The following is a 16,910-nucleotide window of genomic DNA, read 5'->3' as shown; positions in this document are numbered from 1 at the left end:
AATGTCAAAGCATGAGTGAGTCCAGTCAAAGCTAGTCGCCCCCCTTCAACACGCACACACTTGTTTTGTTTCCCCCCCCCCCCCCCTTTCTCCCTTTAAGTTTTCTCTTTCCCTCTGATGCACAGGTCCCATCCCCTCTGCATGACTGGCCCTCACTGACAAGTGGAAATCACAGAGATCCTGCTGGCAAAAGATGGAGAGTGAAAAAGACTTCAGAGACGCGTACCCTACAGCTATCAGTGTCCTGAACTCCAGAATGAAGACACCAAGCACATCTTCTCTGCTATATACTATCAAAACTATAGTGAGATCATGCTCACAAAAAAATGTTAAGGGGGGTTAGTAAAAAGGGTTTGCTGCATGGTTATTTTTTTCTTTTTTCTTTTTATGACTTTCTAAGATAAATAAGTGATAGAAAAGACGGAAGAGAAGGAGCTTTACTTTGCCAAAAGGGACCTTCGGTTTTGCCCTGTGGGCATGGCAGCTTTCATTTTCCTTTTTCCACCATTCATATTCCCAGTCGGTTTCCGGAGTTATGATTGAGTTTCACATATTGGAGTTATATCTGGCAGCCAGACCTGTTTATCTGCTGAGGCTGATAACTGCACTGGCCTGAGTATGAAGCAGAAAGCAAAGGGGAGGGAGTAAGAGAGTGGGAGGGAGATACAGACAGACAGACCACTCATATATTCTCATCTCCTCTAGTCTTCTCTCATTGATTTAGCATGTCTTCATCAACAGTCGGACCCAGGTACTTTCTTTATCTCACCCTCCAGCTTAGACCTCTGGTATGGACTTGACGGGAGCACCCGCCTAGCGTGCGTCAGTCAAAGCAGCGGAAAGTGGACTAAACAGGGCCCAGGCGATCATTTATAGGGATATATAAATGTCATATTGAAATGTTTTCATAGATTTGCTATCAAAAATCAGCATTTCAGATGTCTGTTCTTTCTGAGATTGAAAAGTTAGACTTAATAATATGCTGTCTCTCTCTCTAATATCCATTTATTCTTAATAGGAGTTAAAGATTCAGCACAAACAGACATTGAAGGGGCCAGCTGGATGAAATCAGAAGGGAGACCAGGTTTTTACAGCAAGAGAACTAACTGGAAAACAGAAAGTCATGGATGACAGAGGGCAACACACAATTTGGCTCAGTTATAATCTTACTAAAACTTCAGTGTCACAACAGCTTGAAGACGGAGTTTGTCAAGGACTGACTGTTGATTCCAGTGGAAAGGAAAGTGAGACAAAGAGATTTCGGGAGAGGTTGAGAGAGGGGGGAGAGAGAGAGAAAAAAGAGGACTGAGGGAAAGCGAAAGAGAGAGAGCGAGCAGTGCTTGCTGGACCCTGACTGCGTGCGAGGCCTCAATTATTCATGCGGCAGTGCACATGTCAAGAGCCCACAGACAAGCACAACAGCAAGGCCGAGCGCAAATCAAACAGCGCATCCGTGGGCAATGCCCACAATGCACCTGGAGGAACACACCTCGGCGCATTTCTCTGTTGTTCTTGGATAAACAGAGAACAAGGCTACCTGAGCACTGCCTGATTCTCCTCAAGAGCCAAGAGCTGCTGGAATAGTCTTTTTTTTGGTTTGTTTTTTGTATATTTACTCGCTTCTTTTTTTGGCAGAGATGTTGGTGCCAGTGGGTTCCATCTTTTCATGGCTCATTAGCCCACTGTTTCGTTCACTTTATTTCTCTGAACTAGCTATTATGCCCTCAGTGTTGTTTAAGTCCACTGCCTCTCTTTGCTGGTCCCCAACATGTCTACATTAACTACGGCTGAGGTTTGTCTCCTCAATTGCCGGAGGTTAACGGATGGCTCCAGACTTTCATTCTCATCTTGTCTTAGTTTATCGACCACTGCCTCGCTGACTATTCTATTATTTTCTCTCCGTATACTCCCAAGCCTGCTCCCGACACTCGTGCAGACTTTTTTCAATATTATTGTTTTGTTTAAGGCAAAAAAAAAAAAAGACATGCGGCACCAAAAATTGCAGTTAATCATTCAAGAAATACTCCAAACCTTACTGTCTTGGCTTCATTGAAGTGCAGTACGCTGCATGTTTATTGACGATGTATCGACAATGTAATTGTAATAATGTTTTAAAATAGCGTGATCACCAAACTAAATTACTTTTTTGTTGTTATTACTGAAATTTTATTTACAACAACCTGTATAGCTGTATTGACCTCAGCCAAGGTTTACGTTTTTGCTGCTTTTCTTTTTACAGATTTACCTAATAAAGTAAATGTGTGTTTTGTTTTTTTTCATTTTGTATACGGCCTTGTACATCCTTCAATGTATTTGTATTGTACACTTGTGTGAGACAAAGGGAGACAACTCCTCTGTTGTCAACTCGTTCTCAAAACACTACTGACTGCCAGATTTCTACAATACTTACTAATAATTGGTCCAATCCCCCTGCGTTTGTATCCTGAACCAAATTTTCCCTGGCCTGACAGACGTGAAATGTGCATGGCATAGATTTAAAGAGCGCAGGGAAAAACAATCCCTTTCTCGAGACATCATTTTACTGGTCAGTGAATCCCATTTCTTCCTTCATAGGGGACTCTAACCTGCAGTAAATGCAATAATCTAACATGTTTCCTCTGGACCTGCACTGCTCAACATCAATTTAGAAGTATTTTCAAGGGAGGACACACAAGCTCTTTGGGCCGTTCTGATTATACTGTGAATTTCCCTTCCCCTTCCCTTGTTTTTTTGCTTGGTCATGCAACATTGATATATTTTTATGGGTGAAATGGCCTTTTGTTTTTAGAGGGTCAACTAGAAGCGGCACCAAAAGGACACTTGAGAAGAGGACTGTAAGGATGCAAACACTTGTGCAAACATAACACAAGGGATTTTTTTCTTTTATATTACATGTTTAACTGTAAAACAAGAGTCACAGGAAATTACCTGCAATAGCGTGCCTCCGGGGTTTGCAATAAAGCCACAAACGAACGCAGTCACCATGTTTCCAGTGTGGATAGCTGTGTTTGTGTAATGAAACAGCAAACATCTGGGACTGCTGGGGGAGTTGTATTGAATGAAGGCCTCGCTATGTTCACTGTCCAAGAGGACAAGCTTCTGCCTGACAGGTGAGTGTCTCTGTGTACACAAATACAGATATTTACTGTTCCTTAAAGCCAAAGAACATAACTCACTTTCCCTTCACCTGCATTGTGTTCCCATGCTCTCCGTCAGGGGAGAGTGAGGACAATACAGCCGCCAAATAAATAAGCACTAATACTTTTCTGGATTGGATGCATACTGCATCCTTACTCAGAGATTCATCAGTGGGTTGAATCTCTTCCCTCAAATCCCCAGCAGTTTAACATTTTTAACAATGAGTTGAAAAATGTGAACCTATCCTTTCGTATTACACATCGCACTGTAAATAAAGTGCATGAGGCCGTTCTGGGTAAGATATGATGTGATTGTACAGAAGGCCAGAGACCTACCTAATTTTCAGTCGCCTTTGGTTGCTCTTAGTGTTTTTAAGGTTTTAATATTTTACAATCTTTTTTTTATAAATTGTGGTTACAAGTTTTATTTTTAGATTTGTTTCTGGTTTAGATTTTTTGCAGCGGCATTTTCCATTGCAATCTATTATTGTTGGGTTTTTTTGCGTTTGAGGATGATATTTTACTCGCATTTCTCTTTAACTTGAAAAGCACTTTGGTCAACTTTTATTTAAACGTGCTATATAAATAAACTTGACTTGACTCAGTATTTTGCAGTCTAACTTAATATCTGGTTTGTGTAAAAGTGAAGAGGTTTTTTTTATAGGTGGTAGGTTATGCACTAGATCATTTCGTGGCTGTGCACAGTGACTTCTTGGAGTCTTGTTTTCACCTTGAGGCTGCCAGGTAGTCATTGCATCACACAATATATAACTGACAGACATATCTCCATAACAAGCACATATATATATATATAATGTGAATCACAAGAAATATCTGCTTTCCCTTTGCTCACTAAAAATAAATGTCTAAAATGCCTATCAATGAAAAACTGAAGATGGAAGGATGGCGGGTCTGCAGTGATATTATTCAAATGTGTGGAGCAGTAATTAGTACAGCCTCTGTGAACGACGAGAGTTAATCACACCCTCACTGAGGTGGCATTGGCCAGAGATTAACACACACACACACACACATCTCTTTCCCACATCTCTACAAGCAAGCAAAACAGACTCCGTCTACAAAATAAACACAGTCGGCCACGTCGGTCTACTGTGTGGACAGCGAAAGCCAGCGCAGCGGCGTGCTGCCCTGCGATGGCACCAGCGACTGCTTTATCAGCATCCCATCATTTATGTTGTGTTAATTAGGTCCCTGTGGCTGTGGCTGGCTGGTAGCAGTGGCTGTTCCCATGAAGGGAGAAAAGGATGGAGGCGAGAAAGAAAAGGAAAGGGTTGTCCTCACAGACATAGCCACATTAACATGCCTTCAGCGAAGGCACCAAACTGAGATACAGGCATGTCATAATTAATGTTAGTGAATTATTCATGCGGCTCTACTCGATATGTTTCTGTGTGCAAGCTCTTGGGATTTTGCATGTTTACCCGCTGCCTCCTGTGATTTTGAGAGTGAAACATTCACACGGAGCTGCCTCCTTCAAAGTCTTTATGCGATGGGGACAAATGGCATCATCTGGAACCCGAAGGCAATGCTCAGCTGCTGTAAGCATCCCGACCCCCACAGCTCAGCCGTCCTACCTGCTCATTAGCTCAGGACGAGGTCAGCGGGTCAGGCAGGAGAGAGCTGCAGCACGCCGGCGGCACGGTGCACATGGGCCAACACACAGGTGGTCCTGCAGGCCCCGCTCCCGCTGCCGTGTTATTAGCTCACAGTCCTGCTGTAGAGGGCCGGTGCAGGTCGCACACTATGCTCCACCGCAGCTCCTGTGAGGATCCAACACGCACACAAGTACACAAGCGTATACACACACGCTGAGCTGTGAGCAGTAGAATACAAAACATGGTACAACACAGAGAGTGCTTCCCAGAAAATGATGAAAATTTGCACACACAGACACACACACAAAATGGAAAGGCTGAGTGGTATTAAGATCCATATTGACAGAGTGGAATCCCATAAGCACCTCAGTTCTCTCCATATGTCAAATATTCCTCTAGGTGTGGATCATTCCGTTTTATTACCTTGCTTTAAAATTCAATTGCACAAGAGATTTAAGTCTTTCAGTGGAATAAACACACACACACACACACATACAGGACATACATACATACATACATACATACATACATACATACATACATACCAACATGCATTCTCTGGAGACATTGCCGCATTACTGACGAAGTGAAACACAGATTAAGGAGCAATCCTTAGTTTTTGTGACCGTAGCAATTTGAGTTTATTCCTCTCATATATCTGAGGAGTTTGATCAATAGATCGTAAAATATAAGGTACTTGTACTTAATTTGAGTATTTATATTTCATATACCTACTTCTACTCTTCTACAGGGAAATATTGTACTTTTTCCTTCACTACATATCTTGAACAGCCAGAGAGTTTACAAATAACGATTTTTAAATACAAAACATGTGGTGAGTTTATAAAATATGATGCATTATTATAGATTAAACTATCCATGCATCAGTAATGTTTATCGAGTAAAACACTATCTATTATTTAACACTTATGGGCACCAATCTCTGCATCAAGGGCTTTTCCTTTTGATATTAAAGTTCATTTAGCTGATAACACTTATGTAGCTTTACGTAGATTTTGGATGCAGGACTGTTATCTGTTATGTATATTGTTACTCCTCCACCACTGAAGTGTGCAAACATAGTGATTAAAACAATCCTTAACAGCATCAGAAAACAGTAACTGAGATTTAGTTGTTAAGAAAACAATGTCAACTCAAATACCATTTAGAGGTTTTTTTCGGAACACTTTCAGGACATCTCACTGGTGCTACCTTGGATCTGAGGTTCAAAGTTCACTATTGATCTTGGAAGTAGTAGTTTTTGAAAAGGCCTGACGATAAAAGTGGGAGCGTTATATGGGTTTCTGTCTTTTGGAGCTGCCGTTTTGATTACTTTTGGATTGTGCCCTTAATGTCACATTAAAGTAAGAAGCAGTGATTTACTAATATATGTTGGTCATATTTTATGTAGACAATGAATTCATTTTGCTGGTCAGCGGAGGAAAACAAGTTATGTTCAAATATTTGAAGTTAAACAAATGTTTTTAAAACTGTGCAATGTGAACAGAGGGAGCCGTGGTCACCACTTTTGAGATCCCGCATTCCTTTAACTTGTGTAATTTCATCTGATCTTGCATTGAGTATTGCAGCACTTGTGATGTATTTCAGAAAATAAAACAGTTTCACACCCAGTCAACAACATCATTTATGCATCTGAAGCAATGAGGGAATATGCCTTTTGAACACACATTACAGAGGCATGGCCTGACAAGCAGTTTTATTTTTCCTTTTACATTCCCTATATAGAACGTAATAACCCCCCCGCCCCCCCTCAAGATTTTTAAATTGCCAATCACCACATATCTTTAATATCATACGAACAATAAATAATTTAGACAAATGTCCATTCGGCCTAATTCATTAAGTCTTGCTCAAATCCCTCTTTATTTCCAATCTGTCCGACCTTGAAACACTTTAATCCGACGATTTTAAACGAGATGAGAATGAAATCATAATTATGGCAGCAGTGGCTGCTCTTTTAAACCAGATCAAGGACAAGAGGGACTGCAGGGATGGAGGGATGTAGCATGGATAGCCATGTAGGAGGAGGAGAGAGCAGGAAATGGGCCAAATCCTCCCAGACCCTTGGCTCATTGTGCAGGGTGTATTTTAAACACATACACCGTGAATGTCTTTATGAACTAAAAATTAACCAGTTAATGGCCAGAGAGGGAAATAATAAAAGTAAATATGGGCTAGTAGGGACCCTTTCAAGTGAGTTGAAACAGATACAGACCATTCACACTGTCAGGCTAAGAGGCTTTTTGTGTTTTACTGTAACACCAACATTCATACAATTTGTCTGATAGTACCGCTGCAGCCGAACGCAACCCAACGCAACACTGTTTACCATTTGTTCATTGGTGTTTGCCACTGTCCAAGCATTGGAGCGCTTTGCGTCACTCTTGCATCAGTGAGCTTTGAATAAAGAAATAAAGTTTTTCTTCTCTCCTGCGTGTGTCTTGAGCTACACATGTAAGAAAGAAGTTAAGTCAACTGTTCGTATCAAAAACAATGCGCCTTGGAGTATCTATATCGGTGTGGTCAGGAGCGAAGGAGTCACTGATGGAGAGGAAACTGTTATTTGATAGTGTGGGTCCACATGACTTTGGCTGGGTGTGGACGCCATGAAGAGGTGTGCTCGTGTGTGTGTGTGTGTGTGTGTGTGGTGGTGGATGGTGGCCAGAATAACTGCCGTCTGTGTTTGTGCAGCAGCGGGCCAAGAGGAGCGCGTCTGCGCCGTAGCCACAACCTTCAGTGCCCTGCCCCGTGCAAAGCCACTTTAGCACAGCTGCAGAAGTACAGGAAAACCGCTGCAGGAATAACAAGTCCAAGATGTTGGATAACATAAAGTCCTCTATCCACAAAAGTCAGGAATCAACATGAAGAATGTCAATGTTTGCACAGAAAGAGAGAGCGAGAGAGAGAAAAAAGGCCATCTCAAAATATACATTTATTCAGAGCCTGTGCAAGATCAAACAGTAAAATTTATCTGCACTTCCTTCAACCCTTGCTCCACACCCTCCCCTCTATCTCACCAAGTATCGACTTTCCATACGGGCCATCGCCATGACGACTCCAGCCTGGCCTGCTGTCACCTCTCCTCAGGGCAGAAGCCTGACTATTATGGAATACGGTTCATTTGACTGCCTTGGGCAAATATGTGCTTGGAGGAGAACACAGAGCCCCGTTCACATACACACAATCATAAACTTCTCAACTGGGCCCTATTGTCTCACAGCAGCGTGCCACCATGTCCCAGGGGCCCCAGGGGCCCCCCTTCAGACCACAAACTACAGTCCAGTCAAGACGATGAACATGAGCCAAACTGATAAATTCTCCAGGATCCTCTTGCAACGATTCATCAGTAAATCAGATTACTCACTGTGACCCATCATGTTTAATTAATCAGTCACTTCCTTTAAATTGCTTCTTTACTGACTCTTTTTTACAGCAAAAGAAACATCAGGAACCTTCTAAAAACGCTGAAGGATTTTTAAAGGTAGACAGCGACCCAAATTGAATGTGACATCCTATCCTGTAACATTAATGTGGCTGCAATGGTGCGAACGGTTTTGAGACAGGTTTGCAAAAGAAAAGGGAACATGGAAAACATGGAAGTTCATTTTATTCAGCAGCTGAGTAGAGTTTAGAGTCCAAAGCCCAAAATACAATTCATTTGATACCATAAGTGAAGGAGTGCTGTTGTGGCTGGACTGACGCTGGGTGTGGTCCAGTGGTGCAGATATGGATGCAACAGCTCCTGTGGAGGCAGATCTCAAATTGGTTAGAGAGGAGGATCAATACCACCAGGAACGGATAGAGAGAATGTTGGGCATCCCAGGCATCTCACTGAAGTAAATTACATTAGAAACTGAGACACTGATTCATGAAGAAAAAAAGTAGAGGAAGGAGGAAAAAACAGCCAGAGGGAGTTTTTTCAGGAGAAGTCAGCTCTTAAATTTATGGACACTCAGTTCCAGAAATATCAGGTTATCGTTTGTAGCCTGAAGTCAATTTTTTAGTTCAGGATTTTCCAGTTTTGTTTTTTTGGGGGAGTAGAGTATTTTGGAAATTATTTTTGCAGCCATTACTTTGTTTGAAATAGTGCTTAATGCGACAAATGTTTAACCTGTCATCCTAAACCACCAGAACAACATTTAAAATCCCTTCAGTGTGATAATATTAAAATAACATATTTACAGGAAGGAATTAAGAAGGAAGTATTCAAATCCTTTCCTTAAGTGTGTTCGTATTATCAGCAAAATGTATTTAAAGTATCAAAAGTAATAGTACTCAAAATGCAGAAAATTGTGTGAGTGTCATACTATTACATGTTATTGTATTATCAATTCTGATGCATTAATGTGTAAGCATCATAAGCTCAGCATATGTTCAGGTGTAAAATTCTCTAAAGCTAAAGTGGCACTAAATGGAAACACTCAAGTAAAGTTCCGGCGCCTCAAATTTGTACTTAACCACAATACTTCCCAAGAAGTGAATGAGCTCCACACAAAGTGGTTTGTGGAATATGGGCCACAAATTTAATAAAAGACTGTCCGGAGAGTGTCTGTGCTCCAATTCTTTGACCTAAAGCTCCTCCTCTGGTCGGAGCTCATCAACACTGGATTTCTTTTTTAAAAGCCGTCTGCTGGCGATCATGATCTCTGCCTCTCTGTACTCTGTCATGTTGGGTATCCACCCCCAGCCTCTCGTGTGATGTGACAGTGTAGAAGTAGGTGACCAGTGGGTGGCCGCCGTGAGAGCCAGCCCAGAGGTCAGCCGGTCACTGTCCCTACGAGGCAGCCCTGCAGCGGGTCACCTGCTGCCCGCTTTCTCCTCGTTATTTATCTCTCCCCGACAGTTCATTCCTCTTCCTGTCAAAGCCCCTCCTCTTCCATCTCCCCATTTTCTTCTCTCCTCTGCTGAGTTTGGCACCGGTCCCCCGATCCTTTCGCCAATACCGGCTACCCGGGCCAAGGCGTGCTGAGACGACCCCTTCGCATCACCCCCGTTCGGGTCATATGACATCCAGCTTCAGGGGCCTCCCTAACGATGGGGGCCGGGCTGCAAGCCCATACGTGAAAGTCCACAGAGTGTGAGATGCTCTGGCCGGCTGTAGGGGCTCCTCTCAGCGGTTCACCAGAGGGGTAATTACTTCCCCAAGTTGGACTTGGAACTGGACTTCTTGCCCCCTGAAGTCTCTGTGGACTGACCGGGACGCAGCACCCCCTTTCATTAGCAGAGCAGCTTATGGTGGGAGAGCCTCGAAAACAGACAAAGTGAAGGCCCTCCTTTGGCCAATGATAAATTGGTTTGCCTCGCAGACGGAGGGGAGGGGAATGACACTCAGAGGACATGAAGGGGATGAAGAAGTCACAAATACTGTGCAGGAGAAGAGGGATTTTACAGATAAAAATATCTTAAACTGAAGGTACTGAAGAGATGAGACGCGCGAGCTGTGCAGTTTGGCCTCTATTCTGGATGTATTAGCTGGGGAGAGCACATCAAGGACAGAGCCCAAAGTGTGAGCAAGTGGTGGGCATTAACATCAATGTAGCGCATGGTAATCAGAGGAAAATAATTGCTGTCATCTTTGCTCAGTCACTTAGCCGTGATTATCCCAAAGCCAGTTACAGGTTTCTGTACCTTCCGCTGCCTCCCAGTGATCATAGTGTAAAGTGACACGGTACGGAGGAAAAAGAGCGATGCGAACATGTAATTAGCGAGTGGTTTCATGTAAGTGCTCTTTGATTTATAATTCAGCATAGCGAGAACCCCTGCTACCCAAGGCTAGTGCTCCTCTGAATTAGCCCTGCGACTGGGAGAGGCTGCAGCGAGAGGGGGGGGGGGGGGGGGGGGGGGAGGAGAACCTGACTAATTTGTGCTCTGTTTGAGGTGGGTTTAAAAAGAGAAGGAGACGTGAGGTCCATACCTGGACCTGCTACGCGTCAGATCATAGAGTATGGCAGAGGGAGGTTTGAGGATGAACTGTTATGTAGGCATCCCTCTCTCTCTCTGATGAGATGAAATGGTTGTCAGAGTTGTAAATGTCTTTGCGGCTGAACTTTGGAGAGAAAAGTTTGATATGATGAAAGCTGCTCATTTGTAATGTGACTCAGCTGTAAAGTACTCGCATGGCATTAAGATTTATTTGCGAATGACAACATGTACTTGAAGATAGTTTGAGAGTTTTCAAGCCAAACCTGTGTACGAAGTTATTTTCTATGGGAATTGAGCAACATTATTCCCACTCTAACGGCATCTTTGATAAGAGAGGCTTTCCTGTGAGCAGTGGCCTCATTTTTCCTCCGCTCAGCTCGGTACATACTGGATTCTCTTTGGTCCCCCACGGGTCCAATGATCCCCTGATCATCCTATGTACTGACGCCCTTATAAAGCTAATGTGCTGATTTTACGTTTTCAACCTGCTATGATCCCCCACAATCCCCTCTGTTCCCTCCGGTTGCGCTTTCACACTCAAGTGAGGATCCGCTGCCGCTTTGATCACATGCAGTCCCCGGTTAAAGGTTTAAAACGTCTCAATTCCTGACAATTGTTGGGGCCTCTGTGGTTTACGTTAAGCATTTCCCCATGCCCCCTGTCCAACTTCACCACTCCTAAATGAGGTACCCACTCTCCCAGCTTCCCATCCCAGCGCTGCTTTCAAGTTCCCCCGATTGGGTGCCGCAGCTGTAAGCCCTAGATTTTGTCTCCTCCATCTTTGTCAAGCCCATTTGCCAAATACAAAAAAGACCCAATAAGCTAGGTCTTCATTGCTGCTCTCCAAAGTAATCCCTAGATCTCCCACTCTCTCGAAAATCAATGCAAAGGTTGAGATGAGGTGAAACTCCCTTCTTAAGTCATCGGGCTGGGAAGTGATAAAGTCTTAGGATCACTTTTTTTGTAATCACTGTGGCTCCATGATGAAACTAATTGTCCTATTTCGTGCATCCTCGCAGCTTTTCAGAATGTCCTTTGTCAACATACTTAGAAAACAGTAGAAGACGGTGCTGATGCTGTGCTGCTAGTCGTGAAATATATCACTGTTTCCAAAGACACTTGAAAACAAAGTTAGAGCAACACTGTTAAGTGCTGTTAATTAATGTGACAGAAAACTGTTACTTAACTTATAACTGGTCCACAATAACACCCCACTAGAGCCCTGTTTGTTTTCGCACCTGTGGAATATCAGCCCAATATTCACTCACCTTTTCAGCTCCTGAGAAACATATCTGGGTCACACTGTGCTTTTGGATGTTTGACTTTCTTCACCAGACGCTCATTTATTTTGTCTCTCTGCTATTTCATGCAGGGCAGGTATCATACAGTTGGCTTGTGTGAGCTTGTTTGCTGAAACAGGTTCCCACAATTCATATGGATGGTTTGGTGAAAGCCAGTGAAATTGGATTGCACAGCAAAACAAAAACAAGAATTTAAAGTGAGTAAAACTTTGTCGTCTTATCTGAATCACTTGGGTAATTAACATTACATATATTGTGCGTGCCTGCAATAGGTTTGAAGTCATGGGTCTGGCCACCTATTGAATGTTAGTCCAATATTCACTCTCCTTTCAGCACTGTTTTTTGGTCTCTCCTGAGAGAAACATGCGGCTAAATGCTCCTCTGTGTTCACCAGAGTCCCCACATTTGTCTGGTCGCAATTGGTGTTTGGCAGGCAGAATACAGTGGGTTTAGCAGAGTGTTTTTTCTTTTGATGAAAACAGCTGATGAGAGTGGTGATAGCAAACCAAGACAATCAAGTTTAGGGGCTGTACAATCAGAACAATGAAAGCACTTAGAAAGCTTTGTAGAGCTGAACGGAACTGCAGCGAAAAGGTGATAATTCTCTCTCAGCGGCAACCTCCGGGTCTGAAAACTAAAGCCAACGCAGAAGTGCCTCAAACGTGCATTGTTTCTAATAGCCAGCATGGGGCTACAAAAAGAAGTCCAGAGGTATGGAAGTCTTTGAGAAAATGACCCTACTTCTCACTTGAGTTATTACCTCAGTAAACATTGTAAACATGAGTTTATGCTCTCAATCGCTTGTGTCAAGTCTTCTTCAATACAGCACGATGTTCATTTAGTATTGTGGTCCCATTTAGAATGAAATAGACCATTAGCAGGCTATGCGTTAGGCCATGGCTACCTTGTGATTGACAGGTCTGGGAGTTGCGTGTTTTCAGTTCCTGGTAGTTATTCGTAACCTTTTTGGTCACCTAAAAATGCCATATTCAGTGTTCTGTTGTACTTGGCTCCGCCCTCTCGTGTCACTTCTGGTTGCAAAAAAACAAGATGGCGACGGTCAAAACGCTGAGCTCGAGGCTTCAAAGCGGTAGTCCAAAAAAAAAACATGCGACTTCCCAGTGACTACTTCTTAGTCAATGGTGACCCCATTCAAAGCATAGTCATTTGATTCCTTGACGAATTTAAAATGTTGATAAGAGCAGCTGTAATGGAGCTTTAAACACTAACATCTGGTTTTCAATGCAAATAAACTGTTGCTTTAGAATATCACCTCAAACACAATATTGAGCCGGGTGAGATTGAAGCGATCCAAAGTGCTGCCTCTGCATCAGTGAGGTCTGGTTGAAAGAGAGGGCTGGTGCTGGGACAGCAGTAAATCTGCCAGCCAGTCTTGGCTAACGTCAGCCTGATGGAGGCTCCAGACCAGTGGGGTGGGATGTTCCACTACAACCCTCTGCCCTATGGTCTACCTTCATAATTAATATGTTGTTGTATCAAAGTTGAAGCATTTGCCTCCGAAATGTCCCGTGCCCAGCCCCCTTATTAAAGACCTGACCTCCAAGCAGCTGAAGGTTGCTCATGCAAACTTGGCACACCCCCGAGTGAAAACATCTGCTTTCCTCACAGGCAGGACCGCCACGGACCCCATGTCTCAGCTGGATCCCCACAGCTCGGAGAGAGAGCCCCTTCCCCTGTCCTCGCGCACTGACCCCCACATTTATAACCCCCCCCCCCCCCCCACCACCACCACCGCTGAGACCTCCTCAAGCCTTGGGCCCAGGCCTGGGCCTCTCCATCACCTCACCCTCTCCCCCGTCCACATGTAGCACCGTGCCAGTGTGGTCACTTTACTGCTGAGAGGACTGCTCCTGTCTTGTTATCCCCACATCACAGCCTGTCGAGAGGAAGGGAGGGAGGGATGAGAGGGAAGGAAGGCATCTGCGCTGCTCCCACAAAGCGGCGACTGTTGGAACGCTGACAGAAGCATCTGTCATCCCCTGCCTTCACACACTCACCTGCTGTCCGAGGGCCTGACTCTTCCTCCTTCTCTCCCTCCCTCTCTCTCTCTCTCTCTCTCTCTCTCTCTCTCTCTCTCTCTCTCTCCGCTCCTGCCTCTTTGAGCTTTCCCAGTGAATGTGTGAAGCTCTTGGACGCCTCCTTTAGAGATCCTACAAACTCGACACTAAGAAACTTGCAGATTTCTGTTAAATATGCGCTGGTGTTGTTTTAAAGTTGTTTTTTTTAACACAAGTTTGCTAACCGTATAATAATGCAAAAGGAAACCCTCCAACGTGTACTATGAGAGGAAGGCCTCTGTGCGACTATGCAGACGTGTGAGATTCGCCAAGTCCTTGCCGAATTCTGCGGTATTTATCAACAAACATTGGTGTGGTGTTAATGAATGTACTGACCCGTTTTGCGACTACTTTATCATTCTCCAGTGGCACCCCCGTCCGTTCCCCTAACATGCTGAAGGGTTGCCAGCAGTAAGGGGAAAGATGCCAATCCATGTGTATGACACGCACATAAAAAACACACACACACACACACAAGCTCAAGGACACCATCGCTCATTCAAGTCCAGGGTAGGTGCCCTTCAGATGATGCCACACGGGAAAGTGTAGAAACCCCAAATCAATGGTTTTGCACAAAGTTTGAAGCAGAGACTTTTTAAATTTTCCATCAGTATTGATGACACTGAGTAATGGCAGATGAGGTTATTTACGTAGGGTGAGGTCTCTTCTTTTTTCCCCGTTAAAGAGTTTAGGAGAGTTTTTTCTTGTTCAAAAAGAGGGTTTAAAGATTGATTATGTTGTATTTTGTACAGATTGTGAAACCCTTTAAGGCAAATTGTTGATTTTAGGCAATGTAATTATTATAGGTTGTTTCCCAGCAGCATATCTGCATATTGTCATTTCAATCAATATTTAAAATGTGTTACTATGTTTACTTTTAACATTGATAGTTACATTTTCAATATGCACATTTGTAAGTGTGTGTGTGTGTGTGTGTGTGTGTGTGTGTGTGTGTGTGTGTGTGTGTGTGTGTGTGCACTTGCTCAAATACATGTACACACACATAAAAACACACACAAAACTGGATTCTTCATAGAGATTGTTATATATAATAGGTTTTTGCCCATGTAACTCACCCAAAACAGAACTTGTATTTTGTGTATTTTTGACTCTTGATTAAAATATATATATATTTGAAATTGACATATGATAGTTTCATTCTACTTTTTGCTAATCTGTTTCAACCAACTGTCTGCTCTACGTTGTTTCATCTCGCCTAAGATTCTGTGGCTCCTCTTTTTCAGTCTATTGATTCGGCCACACAGTCATGGAAGAAGTATTCAGACCCTTTACTTCAGTAAAAGCAGAAATACCTAAATTTGAAAATACTCCACTACATTTAAAAGTCCTGCTCTGAAAACGTATCTCAAGTAAAAGTGTGTAACTTTAAACAGAAAAATGTACGTAAAGTTTTGAGGAAAAGTACTCATCATGCTGAAAAAGTACCACTTTGTGTGTTGTACTTTTACATATTATATAATATGATTAGTATTACTGATGCATTAATTCGGCTAACTTTTTTCCATTAACGTTTAATCTGCCAATAATTCCTCGCTATTACTTTACTGTTTTGTCTATAAAATGAAATGGCTGCTGTAATTTCCCACTGATCAAGGTGATGTCCCAAAGGTACTCAGATTACTATCGTGTATGACAACGAATATTTGAGAAGGTGAAACCAGCCAATGAGCTCACCTGAGACACCTGCCTGTGTGTCTCTGTGCCAGGTCAAGCAGCTGCTATACGGCGTCTATCTGTGCAGCAGTCTTTTTTGTAGATGCTATAGGTGATGTAGAACATGAAAGGAGAACTACTGCCTTTCCTGAAAACCTGAACCCATTTCTGGGTTGTCTCGTTGCCGCGATGTGCCAGAGGGCAACGAGTAAAGTACAGGGGGAGGTGATTTTGAATGGCACTGGTCATACATAAAGTAGCTTCTCTCAGCATGTGAGCGAGGATGCCGCAAAGAAGAGAGGCAGGTTTAACAAATGAGTGAGGAAGGATAGCAGGACTTTGTGGCCCTCGGAGACTGAGTGGGTTGGGATGTTCTGCCAACACCTCGTCTGCCAGGGTGAAGGATACACACTCGCATTCATGTCCACACACACACACACACACACACACACACACTGTCATCTCTCTATAGCTCCATCCATGGCCTGTGTTACAGCCGTGTGTCTGAGCAGGAACCCCACTAAGCTGGCTGGGTTCCAACACCAAGGTCTCTCACCTCGCAGGCTGGGCAGGGGGGCCTGGTAGCTCCTGTGAGTTATTCCTGGGCATGGACCCGGGTTCCACCTCTCTCTTCTCCTTTTGTCTCATCCTGCTCGCCTCTGGCCCATCCTGGCCTCCTCTTCTCCCTTATCCCCCTCTCTGGGTCCCTGTGGCTGATGAGCCTGTCCTTCAACTATCAACATCTTCTATTGTCTTTAACACACACACACACACACACACACACACACACACACAGTAGACTTTGGATTTATGTAAGCTTGCTTGTGCCACAAATTTTGAGGTCACCTTCATATACTTTCACCATCTGCAGTGTTTTGTTAATATAAAGCTCTTCAGGGCCCAGTGGCTGTTTTATGTATAGATTTTTTGTTTTCTTAAATCCTTGATTATCCCTTCAATAAAAAGTTTTTTCAGCCGGACTAAAAAAAAAAAACCTGAGGAGCTTGGTTCGTGATTAGCACTGAAACTATTTGAATAAATAGTTCAAGTTTAGGTTGGGTTTTTTTTCAAGCAAAACCTCAAATATTGTCAAGTTCCAGCTCCTCATATGGGAATTTGCAGTTTTTCTGTGAAATTCAATATTGTTGGGTTTGTTGACTG

This window comes from Anarhichas minor, unplaced genomic scaffold (assembly GCF_050575085.1).
Source record: "Anarhichas minor isolate MPS153535 unplaced genomic scaffold, ASM5057508v1 ptg000014l, whole genome shotgun sequence".
Lineage (NCBI taxonomy): Eukaryota > Metazoa > Chordata > Actinopteri > Perciformes > Anarhichadidae > Anarhichas > Anarhichas minor.
Note: the sequence above shows the minus strand (reverse complement) of the source record.